Source organism: Aptenodytes patagonicus, chromosome 7 (genome assembly GCF_965638725.1).
Source record: "Aptenodytes patagonicus chromosome 7, bAptPat1.pri.cur, whole genome shotgun sequence".
Classification (NCBI taxonomy): domain Eukaryota; kingdom Metazoa; phylum Chordata; class Aves; order Sphenisciformes; family Spheniscidae; genus Aptenodytes; species Aptenodytes patagonicus.
This window is the reverse complement of record NC_134955.1, coordinates 23,435,528-23,447,599: the sequence shown is the minus strand read 5'-3', so window position 1 is coordinate 23,447,599 and position 12,072 is coordinate 23,435,528. Positions and strand designations below refer to the sequence as shown.

Below are 12,072 nucleotides of genomic sequence, written 5' to 3'. Positions count from 1 at the left end.
CATATAGCACCAAGAAGGCAAAGAATATATTTCAAGATAAACTTCTGTCATTTATAAAGGGTAGCAATAGTTTTATTCATTACTAGAAGACGGAGCTAGTGTAACTGATAATAAACTAAGTGTTCTCATGATCATGCTGTAATTTAAGATGCAGCTCTGAAAAATACTGCACGCTATCACCTCTCTGGCCACATCCTGCTTGCTTGTTATATTTGTTACAAAAACAACTATGGGTTGAAGCTTTGTTGCAAGATACTTAGAACAGAAATCAAAGGGAGTTCCTCTGTCAATAGGAGAAGTAAGTGTTTGCTTCATGGCAATCTGCTAATTTATCTCAACCACAGAAGCAGTCTGGAGCTGTTTTTTTAACAGCATCTGCAGGAAGGGAAATCTTGATCTCGGACTCTGTGCCCTATAGAGTGTATAATGTTCAAGACACTCAAATTCTTCTGAGGAAACTTAATGGTATTTACTAGACATAATATCTAATGCAGTGCAGTTAATGTCAAGTTAATGATGACTTTATCTTTCATCCAAGTTGGTCCTAATAGCTTCCGTGAGTAATGAATAGGAAAACATGCTCAAATACCAGTAGCTGTTGTGTTAATCCATTTTTAATGCTCCATATTTTTAAGTGCACTAAAATCTTCTTTTGATGAGATGAATAGTGGCCTTTTTTTAAACAGGAAAAATAGGCATATGCAGCTGCACCTATGAATGGAAAGTCAACATGCAGAAATAGAAGATGCCAGCAATATAAAAGTATGTTCACACCCATGTAAATACAGATGTCTCATGTACCTGTACACTTCTGAAAAAACCTGGCTTCATACTACTAAACTAGATGTGGACCAGGATATTCTGGCTAAATATTTTATTGGACAAATACCAGTTAATTGCAGCAACTTCACAGGAAGAATGTGTTTGTTTTAGCTAAAATCCTTACTAGTGCAAAACCAGCTGCTCTGCTGCCTTACTCATCCCCAAAAAGCACTAGCCCAGCACTAAGGCTGTTCCATCTGGAAGGAGAAAACTCATTGTGCAATTCCTTACTACACTATCCTGGGTGTGTACACACAGTGCTAGACTTCAGCTCTTCTGTGCTGCATCTTTCATTTAGATGCTGTGACTATTAGGCCTCTTCCAAGGCAGCATTTACAGAAGTCAACAAAACTTACAAAATTAGCCCCAATGAGGGTTGAGTATGCTATTAACGTGCAATAAATAATACAAGGCAATAGAATGGGAGGTTAATGGACCAAAATGGTAAGTAGGGAAACTAGGCCTGTCTGGACAAAATGAGTAAGATGGCTGATGAATTCTGCCTGTTGCACATTTTTTGGGTTTGTTTTTATTCTTCCTGAGCCAAAAAAAGCCCACCCCAAACCTCAGACTCGCACTTATGCTACTCAAAGAGGAAATTGTTACGCTAGCAGGAAAAATGACCAAAGGAAACACACTTTACTGTCTCGCCCTCATCATTTTCCCACCACTAAGCCTTTGCTCCATCCTGGCTGGACTGAGTGGACCCTGGTGCCACCACCACCCTTATAGGATCTTACCTATTACCACCCAGAGTCTTAGTGACCTGGAATACAAAATTTCCAGATCTGTAGCCTTCATGTCTTTTTCCTTTACTGGTTTTAATTTTTTTCAGTTAAACCTAACCTCCTTGATAAAGATACATGTCTCTGAGCACAGAGGCAGCCATTTAACAGTTACTTTAAGCTTGCCAGGGCTCAAAGTGTGTGAAGAGTTCGTGCTACTTCTGCAGTCTTTTCCAGTTCACAAACAAAAACAAAAAAAACCACCCACAGATGGAACTGTCCTTGTTTCTCCTGTTCTCTCTTTTTTCATTTTCTCTTGCCTGCAAGGAAGCAGAAAGAGATTCTGTAGTAGTCGTCATAGCTTGAGTCCACCCTCACTCATATTTCATTCCAAGCAGAACTGTTATTATTACTGCTTCTCATCCCCTCTAAAAGACTGCAATTTTCTCTATTTCAAAGAAATACATGATATTGTACAAATGAATTTACCTTGTTATTTTATGATGGAGGAGGAGCAGATAAAGACTGAGATACAGCATCGTGAAGATAATCTTTCTGCTCAAAACCTGGGGCCCTGCTTCACTGTCTAGTCTTTTGGCAATCATGTTCTTCAAACTCGTTCGCTCCACTGAAACAAATGCTCGAGTTTCACAGCTCTGAAAGGCTGGATTTGGTTGGATTTTTTTCCTCTCAGGTGGAATAGGAAAATTTCTGAAACTGTGTGAGAAGAGGGGACTGTGAAACAGGAAAATAATTTCCCTATTAGCTGCAGTCCCAGCCTTGACCAATGAGCCTCCTTTTCTTTCCGGTTTGTGCTCTGACTGATCTCTGAGCCAATACAGCCCATGAAGGTTCCTGAGTTTAGTGATTTCATCCTGCTCCTTTGTCCCAATCAGCTCTTCATTGCCTCCTGGAGCTAGCTGCTTTCCCATGCAACTGTGGGTAGTTATTCCGGCTGGCGCACAGCCCCTGTGGAACCAGTCACCCACTGCTGAAGGAGGGGGAAAGCCCTGGTCTATTCACAGTCCCGATGATCCTAGCTGATAGCTTCTCACTGAGGTACCAGTGGGTTTGACTTGGTTCAGCCAGACCTAACAGGTACCAGCCTGTAGCAAAATTAATTCATAGGCCATATGTATGTTTTCTGGTGGCTTTTGTCCAGGAGACTTACCCCGCTCAACAGTGAAGGGGCTAAGGCATAAATAGAGCAGTGTTTTAGCAGTTGGGTACTGACAATTTTGGAAAAAAAAAAACCCCTCCTGCATTCTCTCAGCTTATTAAAAGCAGAAACAATAGCTTGCTAAAAACCCTTTGATGAACTGTCCAAAAACGAGTTTTCAGTTTCTTATCCCTCCCAGACAGAACCTGACTTCCACAAAACTCAGCTGATAATTGACATACTGGGGGGGGGCGGGGGGGGGCAACAAGACAAACCTTACCTTATCTCACCTGATCTGCAGAGAAGATGATTGTTTTCTGCAGAGTCCTGACTCCTCTGCTACAGACCAGTGTTGGTTATCTGTTGGTTTTCCCTTCTGTCTTCAGCAGCAGATACTCCTCTCACTGACTGCTCACACAGCAGCAGGGTGTCAGGCAAAGGTGTCATGTGAAGTCCATGAGTTTGGCTTGTCAAGTCCTACAAGAGTATGCTTGAGCTTAGCATTTTTATTTCCATTTTGGTATTCATTCATGCATGCATGGACTTGTTTCTCTCCAGGATTTAACTTTGCTTCTGTTGCTAATAAAGTGCCAGTTTCAGCCAGGTATGAACTTGGACTTTGCTAACAGGGTGTTAAGGAACCAAGGTACTGCCAAGGAAATGTGACACATACAAGTTTTCCTAGTTTCAGTATCACACCCAGGTGTGATAAACTTCGCACAGTGTGTAGTTTAGACTTACCTAAGCAAGTGCCTCCAGTGTGATTCACCTCCTAGAAACAGCTCCTTGGGCTAACACTTGGCTTTCTTCATGCCAGAGTCCTTTATATAGGCATGTGCCTGTTCTCATCCTTCTAGTTAAAATTCAGAAAGTGAATCAATATTTAAAATTCAACTCAGTGATCTGCTTTTTTTGGTTTTGCTTCAGCTATGGCACCTGGACTTTAAAAAAAAAAAAAAAAGTAGGTATAGAGTGTGGCTTTGGATCCCCTGGAAATGGAAGGGGTTTAAACTTTATAAGGGTAGAAAACACAATGATCTTGAAAGGTAAGTCAGTGCTGCTGGGCAAGGGAAGGTCAGACCATCGAACGCTGTGACCAAACAATTAAACAACAGGACAGAGATGAATACCCATGGCGGATTCCTTGGTTCCTTGCACACTGCTTTCAGACAGCAATGGAAGCCAGTGTGTGAATGCAGAGGAGCCATATTTTAACCTCTGCTTATTTCTAACTCTCATATATTCTCAGTCCAGCTGTAATAGTCTCAGATAAAGATAATAAAGTAATAATAAAGATAATAAGCTCAATACAAAAAAATAAAAGCACGTAATACAAATAGATAAAAATTAAATAAATATTTAGAATTATTAAATGTAATGTAATATAGTAACATTGATATAGTGTATTAAGTATATGCAGATATAATGTATAATATAAACAGGTCATATATAAATAGACAAAATATATAAATATATATTAAGATAAAAAATAATAAAAATCATAAACTCTAATAGTCTCAGTCCAGTCCAACTGACTGGGTTTTTGAGCCAGAACTGTGCGTCCAACACCTTCACATGTCCTTATCAAAATCAGAAAGGGTAAAAGCAAGGGTAAGCCCTTTTGATTCATTTCTAACAGCTGCAGTAACATACATTGTTGCAGTAACAAAGCTGGACTGCTGGTGAGCATCAAAATGCATTTAAAGGTCCTGCACCTAAACTCTCTCCATTAATTTAATCGTAATCACTGAACAAGGCTTATGGCTCCTTGAAAATATAGCTGAATAGGGCACCACCAGACCACACAAAGTGGGGATGATGCCCTTTGAAGAGGCCACCACAAGGAATGGAAGAATGAAGAGATACCCACGTGTACGGGGTGCCAGACCTCACCCTCTCGCTCAGTCCCTTCTTCAATAAAAAGCTTTTGTCAGGGTACTCCCTTTACATCCATTTTGGTCTAGGATTCCTATCGCAAAATTAAATCAAACTCCTGAAAGTCAATGAATGATAACAAAGTCAGAGTAATGAGGTCTTTTCAGCAAGAAGGCTTACTGGCCTACACGTTGGTGTAGCAAGCTCCTAGGGTTCACTTGCAAGATACTGTTATTTGTAATAGGGCAAGGACACCCAGCTCATGAACAATTTTCTCCAGGATTAGACAGGACGCAACTCACAAGAGTAGAAGCACAAACTAACATATTCATCTAGTTATTCACACAGAAAGCATGGCAGACCACTCCAGCTGCTTCTGACTAAATCATCAGTGCTTTTTTATGTTTTTTTTTTCTGGGGGACAGAGAGCATTATTTTCAAACAAATTTATGGCTGGGGTCTTCCAAAGCATATTACCAGTCATGTGTCCTGCCCTCAGTGCTTCTTGACCACTGTAATTCATACTGAACATCTATCTCTTTGGAGGACTACTTACACAAGCCTAATTTAAGGCCACGCAAAACTTCCCTGTCTTAAGAGATCATTTTCTTGCAAGTCATTTCCAAAATTGAGAGGGTTTGATCTTTGCTTAATTTGTTGAAAGTTCTCTTAATAACCTCTCCTAATAGCCCACAAAGATGATTTTCATTTAGGCCTCAAACTCCATGTAAGGTCTGATACGTGGGGGTTTTTATTTTGGTCTCAGCCTTTTGCTGTTTGGGGCCCATCATAACAAATCTCTATTTTCAACTGAGACCTTCCATTCCAGTCTGCCTCAGCTCACTGTGCTGCTCCACGTCTGCTGTGGCTGCAATGCTGCATGCCAGGCTTTCATCACATGCTGCTTTTCCTGCCTCTCCTGCAAGCTGGCACCCAACAGGGAGATTTTTTTTTTTGTCTTGGCAGAATTTCTTTACTGAGTCAAGGCTTTCCACAGACAAAAACCACACGTTTTCTCCCCACCTCTTTCAATGAGTGGTGGTGTTTTGGTCTGGAAAAGAAAAGCCATGAACTCAGGCTTCATTCCTGTCACTTGATCCATCAGAAGGGCGACATGGATGTACCTTCACACCCACATTGTTAATCCCAGAGCGTGCAGCAACATAAACATGTACAAAAGCTATCTCCCCCTAGCCTTTGATCTCCCTGTACCCACAAAATCTGTGTCTCAGGGTGGGGGGGAATGTTTATTCGCCCAGACTTTCAGTTGATGACTTTACTAATTCATTTGCTTGTCCAGTTTCCCAGACACTGTTTCTCAGACCAGGACCCCAACGCCACAGCTCATCACTGAGTGATAGTAAGTAGCACAGAAAGAAATGTCTCTGAACAAGCAATTTTGATACAAAGCAAGATAGAAACAGGTTTTTTTCCCTTTGCTGTGTGACCTTCAACCCTTAGAGCTATCTATGCCTGTTGTTACACTCTATTGATTGTCCTTCAGATATGCAAGCTGATCTGTTATGGTTCATTTAACCATCCTATTTACTTGCTTCCCTTCAAGGTCATGAGATAAACTTGTATCCAGCTGCATGCTGAATCCCTGAAAGGCTGATGGATAGTTTTCCCACATAACAGAGTCCCCTGCTGTCCAATGACCTAAATAATTGACTTCCCCCATCCAAAACTTTAACAGTATGTTTCTTATGGGCGGCTTGCTAACAGAGCTGCAGTTTTTGGTATCTATTACTGTGTCTGAAGCAAAAGAAGATTCCAGCATTAATGGCAGGACCACATTAGTCCTGCTTCCACAGGTGGCTATGCCCTTCACTAAAGGCTGTGAGATGCAAGTCTGCTTTGATGCTACAGAAGCCGCATCTCAGCCAGCATTTTGACACAACCGCCTGTTTTATCAAGGGGTTATTGCAGAGCCTGCTGGTAGCATTTGATACCCATGATTTCTCATGATTTAAAGGCACACCTAAAAAACCTGAACTGGTTTAGGTCTCCCAGTTTGGACTTCACACACCCCTGCGGTTGGAGAAACTTTGCACGCTGGCAGTGAACCCTGTAGGGCAGCCATGAACTTCTGTTCATTAGTTTCCACTGGTTACATTTACAGACACTTTGCTGGATAGAGCAGATCTGCAATATTGAGGTAAATGTGGCTTTATCAACTTCAGTGAGAAAAAGGACACCTATTAGCAGTCTCAGGAAGGTGGAGGACAGGAGACAGGTTGAGTATGGGCATGGCTGTTGCTAACCCAAAAGCTTCACCTCCTGCGCACACATACCTTGCTTTCACCACAAGCAGTGCCAGAGGCTGTTTGTGGTGCTAAGCACCTGGAGCACTTTAAGGCTTGGCCAATGGGTTCTGCCCTCCTCCTCCCAAAAACACATTTTCTGCAGTAATACCCTGTACACCCTCTCCAGCATTAACAAAATTAACTTACCTGCTTTGAGAGCCACTTTGCATCTCTAAGCACAGCACAGGCTGGGCACAGCTCCTGAGCTACGTGTACTGCAGCACACCGATGCACCCACAGAGGTGCCGGCTGTCCCGGGCACAGCCAAGGGGAAGGGAGGGCTGGTCTGCAAATGGGGTAAGAGACAGGGCAAGTGACAAAGGACAAATTTGCTTTCCTCTAAGACTCTCAAAAGCCCATTTGAGGCTCTCCCACTAAGGGCAACCCCAAACAAGCAACGTAGGAACAACACATCTGCAAAGTAAATATCCACTCCCTCAAAGGCCTAATTCTGCTCCACTTGCCTCTCCACAGCCCCTACAGATAGGATTGCCTGCTGCTGAATTATTATTTTATAGGTAGCTGAGTCTTCATAAACACTGCCAAGCCAGAGGAGGTGTGGATAGAGGCCTGCCGCTGCCCTCTGAAGGCATCACTGGCTCTGCAGGTGAATCAGCTAATCATGACAATTAGGAAAAAAAAAAGATGGGGTGCAGATCTCAACCAATTTCCACTCCACATTGTAAACCCCAAGCAAAGGAGGATGGCAATAAGGATGCAGACAGCCAGTGGATTAGATTAAGCATTGGGGAAAGTAAAAGAAATAAGCTTTTGAAGATGGGCTTTTTTGTTTCTTTGGCTGACAAGCGTGGGTGTCTTTTTCACATCAGCTAATACATTTTAATAAGCTAGGAGGGGGCTCATGACAAATGCTGTCAGGCCTCATTTACTTTGGCATTTATTTTCATTTCAAAGAGCTGGACTTTTCAAGACTAAGGGACACTTTCTTTGATGGGGGAATGACTAGATGGTAGTAGCTGCTTTTTGCCACAGTGCTGTTAAGGACGAGCCACTGCTTTTAACCAGGACTATGGGTGCAGTGGGCAGCATGCCTCCAGTCTGCCTCTGGGCTTTCAGGGAAGAAAGATGTCTGACATTTAAGAGCCAGAAGAGAGACTGATGATCTCCAGTGCCCGGCTGAACGGAGGAGCTCCATCTGCACTACCAAATGCAGTGGTGCTTAGCATGTAATAGCTGCCCACCACTGTATTCTGAGAAAAAACTGAGGGGAAAAATCACAAGAAATCCCCTCCTCTTTCCCCTCCCCAGCACTCATTCAAACTTGTAAAGAAGAGTCATTCTGAATCCCTGAGATTCAAAGTCCCAAATGCACATCAGAGCTCCCCTCCCATCCCCACCAAAGGAAAAAAAAAAAGCATTAGAGCAGGGTGTTTCTTGTAAATATAGTGCATATACCACCTAAGGGGGACTTTTCATATGTACCGTCAGTCCCCTCCTTCAGAACAGCCTCTCCCACCCTCTCACCTCTTTTATCCAACCACACAGCAACTAAATGATAATTCATTGGCCTGAGATGAGCCCCAAGAAAGACAGCAGGTTTAGCACCTGTAATAGTGAAGCTGCCCCTTAGAAACAGAGATACAGGAGACAAGGGAGGGCTTCTTGTTTCTGCTCCAAGAACCATTGATATATGTTAGTTGATAAGCGTTTAGTGTGAAGTGGATGAAAAACCCACAGTGGAAAAGAAGGCTTGCTTACTGATAATGGGTGTAAATCAGTCTAAGAGGCCTACAGGGTAGGTGATGTATGGCACAGATGCTGTCGTTTCTCAGTGACATTTAATATATATAAATTCTGTTACTTTCCAGGTAGTTCTGGTGCAGTACTGACTTGAACCCTGAGCATCTCATAACTGGCCTGTCTGCTCTTTGAGGAGCCCAAGCAATTCTCACAGAACTCACACTTTTGGGTTAAAAAAACCCCACTAATTTCCAATTATGATAGCACCGCAGAAAACTCCTGGCTGTGAGCCAATGCAGCTGTCTTCATAAATTTTTAGATCAGAAAGAATGATTCTGTGACTCCAATCTATTTTCCAATGTAACAGAGGTTGTTACTGCACAGTCTATAATAATTATGCCATAAGAAATATGACCTAGCTCTTGGCATAAGTGGGAGTTAGCTCTGAAGCCTAATGACAGACACTTCAAATGGCGGCTCCCTAAATATTGCTGCAATTTATAGCTACTGCAAAGCGGCTCTGTACTATGGTGGGAGTTTAGGGTAGGGGAGACCCTTCAAGCCATTGTATTTTTGGGGTTTTTTTAAGGAGTTTGCTTTCCTTTTGCTTATTGAAAAGTCTGATGACCCAACTATAATTAAGCCTCTACCCCACCTTCTGTTATACCAATTATCTGGGAAAAGATTAATCTAGTCAGCTATTTCCTTTACCTGCATATATTTCTTCTTCATCGCCCTCTCACATACGTTCTCCCATACAGATGTGTCTCCTACATGCACACCCGTTATTTGTGGCCCAGAAAGTGTGTTGGCCATACACAACTAGCAACTACTGATTAATAATGACAATTTCCAGTTCACTTATTTCCTCACTGGAATTGCTATTTCTTTTTATCATTTGGACTGGAAAAATGCAGCCCAAACTACTAATACACCCTGAGCTGCCACTCCTTGTGTACTTAGGACAGCTTTCACTAGACCTGGAGAAGTGCTTGGGGCAGGATTCGTCCCCTGGAAGGGATGAACTTACACATAGGGGAGACGTTAACTGGCTCAATTATACAGCACTTGCTCTCCCAGGTGGGAATAACGGTTGGATGTAACTAACATGGGTACTCAAGGTATCTTCAGGTGCAAGTAATGAATGAAGGGCAGCCAATTCTCAGGTGGAAAGTGGCAGCTATTCTACCGCATGCAATTTTGAGCACCATATTAATGAGAATGTGCTGTTCCTTTGCTGCTAACCTGCTTTAAAAGCTGGTATTTCTATTTTGAAGCTTTTGTTTATTTAGTTAAGTGCTTAGTGCCCTCACTGGGAGCTGTTGGGATAGCAAGGGGGACAGTAAGCACTCTCCAAATGGGTGGATAAGTAACAAAATTGCATTTAAGCTGTTGTCGTGCTGCCAGATCTGCCCTCCACATTTGAAAAATGAATAGGATGACTAATTATCTCCTCTTTGCTCAGGGAGATACCAAATACTAGCCATGCTCTTCCTACTTTGAATTAAGAGAAAAATTTGCAGTGACTTTCCTATAGACCTGGAGTATTTGTGAGCGAGAAACAAGCTGACTGCAGGATGAATTTCCAGGTCACGTCCCCCTGGGAAACTCCCTAGACACCGTGGGGTATCCGTGCCAGGGTAAATCTTGCTTTCTCACCCGCTTTCCTGAACTCCGCCGCCAGGCTGCTCCATGCAGGAAGTGGTGCTGGCTCTGCAGAGACCCGTCCTGCATGGGGAAGCGGGCAGCTGGGGAGCGTAGACAGCCCCCCCACCTCTTTCGGGAGTTTAGACGCACGATTCGTGGCTCAATATAACATGCGCATTTCTTTCAGGAGTGGGTGGTTTACCACAAAGGGCAGGCTAACAGGAGGATGTGCTCTCCCAGCCTCCTCCACAGCCTGTTGAAGACATGCCACTGACCAAACTGCATGGGAGATTTGCAGGGCTATGGAAAGGGCCTGACTCTGGGTCGGTGAGTCAGGTCTCTGCCCCGGCCTCATGGCATGGATAGGTGCCTCCTGCACTAAAATCACTGGATAAAACACAATCACTCGCTTCTGCTGGCTGCAGTTTCCACAGCTGAATAGATCTTTATCTGCCTCTAAATTTTAGTTGTGAATGAGGAGAGGAGCTCACTTTCACTTGTATAGCACCAATACTTAAAAGTCGCCCTTCTTCAGCCTTTCCCAAGTATGAGAAAGACCCATAGAGAGTGTGAGTGTCACAGCAGGGCCCTGCCTGCAGCCCTCTGCACAGGCAGCATCTTTAGCTCTTAGCACAGAACTTGCAATTGCACCCTAACTTGGTGCAAGTTGGTGTCATCAACTTTGGCTGAGTTTCTACACCGCTCAACTCCCCTTTCTCTCACTGGAACCTCCCCACACACAATACGAGGTGTGTGCCTGGCCCAGGAGCCCTGCTGCTGGCACAGGGAAGGAGCCAGGTTGGGAAGGAACAGGGAATCCAGTTAGGGAAACTGGCTACTCTGGGTCTACAGCAGAATTAAGAAGTTCATATAAGTAAGTACACCACAAACACCACAATTTGTCCCTCACTAGACACTCAGTTTCTGCTCTCTGGGACACACCGGCTGCCTGTAAGAGCCAAGCATTTTCAGCTTGTAGACTCAGGGCTGTAAGCATCAAAAGACCATTCCTTCCAGGGGAACCCATTGCCACTCAGACCTAAAAAGAAAGAGCAATACCCTACCTCAGCATCAACCCAAACCCTGCAGTGCTCCCCCTGCTGCCACCAGTGCCAGAACCAAGATGTACTGCATTCCTTCAGATAGAAGAAACAAAAAATTAACCAGGTTGCTGCCCACCCAGCTGGGAACTGAAGAAGCTCTGCTTGCTGGCAATAAAAATGTGTTGCTTGCCTATGAGGGATGTCAGGAAAAAGGCCAGTTGTACTAAGAATAGCTTTCTGCTGAGGCCCCCTCAGAAAGTTTATGACGGAATTGTACAGACACGGAGAATAAATCACTTACCTTAAGAAGAGGAGACAGAGTAAAAAGACAAGACAAATTCGGTGTGATGGGAAGTGACTCAGTCTAGGTAATTACCCAGTTAGAAGGTAACAGACAGACTTTGGGACATGGTGAGAGAAATCCCTTCTTTCCATTCTGACAGCTCTTCCAGGAGGTTTTCTCAAATGGATGACCATGAGTGTAGAAAAGACCTGCCCTGTGCCCCTGTCACGGCTGTGTGACATGGTGAGCAGCAAAGAAGTATAACCCCAGACCAGAACCCTGTATCCAAAATGCAAGTGTTTCTCATGCCGCAGCTCTGGCTCGGGGACAGTCTTTGCTCTTCACTTCCAGGGGACTGAGCCTCTGCAGGCTGAGAGAATCCTCAGCAGAGAGCAGCCACTCAGCGCTGCCCCCCAGGTCTGCCCCCATGGCCCTTCGGTGCCAGCCTCGCACTGCTGTCATGGCAGCCACAGGGCGCAGCTTTCCAACCACTTCCAGGTTCACCCAATCT

General features: G+C 43.9%; 1 long non-coding RNA gene across 1 annotated transcript; it reads right to left on the bottom strand.

The window, feature by feature from the left end:
* Nucleotides 1–563: 563 nt before the first annotated feature.
* Nucleotides 564–7,397, bottom strand: LOC143163294 (uncharacterized). The gene is made up of 4 exons (XR_012995877.1): nucleotides 7,035–7,397; nucleotides 3,448–3,559; nucleotides 2,997–3,183; nucleotides 564–1,867 (listed from the first exon to the last, which is right to left on the bottom strand). It is a non-coding gene; the product is annotated as an uncharacterized LOC143163294 (long non-coding RNA).
* Nucleotides 7,398–12,072: the final 4,675 nt, after the last annotated feature.